This window comes from Volvox carteri (assembly GCF_000143455.1).
Source record: "Volvox carteri f. nagariensis unplaced genomic scaffold VOLCAscaffold_37, whole genome shotgun sequence".
NCBI classification, from domain to species: Eukaryota; Viridiplantae; Chlorophyta; class Chlorophyceae; order Chlamydomonadales; family Volvocaceae; genus Volvox; species Volvox carteri.
The window spans coordinates 725,989-726,864 of record NW_003307580.1 but is presented as its reverse complement, the minus strand read 5'-3'; positions in this window follow the sequence as shown (position 1 = coordinate 726,864).

Here is an 876-nt window from a genome sequence, read left to right as displayed (position 1 = left end):
TGGCCAGATATGTGTGCTCCCGTTCGTGGAGTGATAGCTGCCAGTACCCGCTCTTGTCATCCGTGGTGTACAGCCAATCTTCCGGTAAGAGGTAGCTAGGGACTTCTGCCAGTCGTTCATACTTCACAGGCCGGTACCTCAAGAAACAGTTAATGTACATCGGGTTAATACAGAGTCGCAGCTTGCCGTCTTTTTCCACCACCCGCAAGCCATTAACTACCGTGGGGGGAGGCGCGTCGGCTGGCCATTCCCGTATCACTCCTCGGTCCAGGGCCTTTCTCAATTCGGCTGTAACAAACTCATGGTGCTGAGTCGCGCTGCGATGGTTAGGAAACTGCACGGCCCGCGGCCGGTCACCCGCCATCATAAAGTCTAGGTCGCAATCCGGCGCCGCGACCCGCAGCATTTCACGCACTATAGCTAGCTTGCGTCCCCGCTCCGGGGCTAGTTCTTGCCCTGGGTAGTCGCACGCCACCCACTCCAGCTGGATCCCGCCCCGCAGGTATTCTAGCCACTGTTTCTGTTTGTCCGTTAGGGGCCGGCCTTCGTTAGCTGCCTGAAAGAACGCTCGCCACACTGCAACATGTAGCCGTATCCTTCCGGGTTGGAAGTCTTCGGGGTCAGGGAGCAAACGGACGACCTCTTCGAGAAACTCCTGTTCATCCCGCGGATCTACCGCATCCTGCTGCCCCAGTCGCTGTAACCTCTGCCAGGCTTCCTGTAGCAGCTGGAGTGCTTCCCTACCCGCGGCGTTGTGNGCACTCCCTTCCCGGGCCGGTGCTAGTCCGCCGCCTCTGGGTTTCCGCCCTGTCGGCTGGTCACTCACCCACTGGTCGTCTTCGCAAGGGTCATCTTCCAACGACACCAACTCGGTCG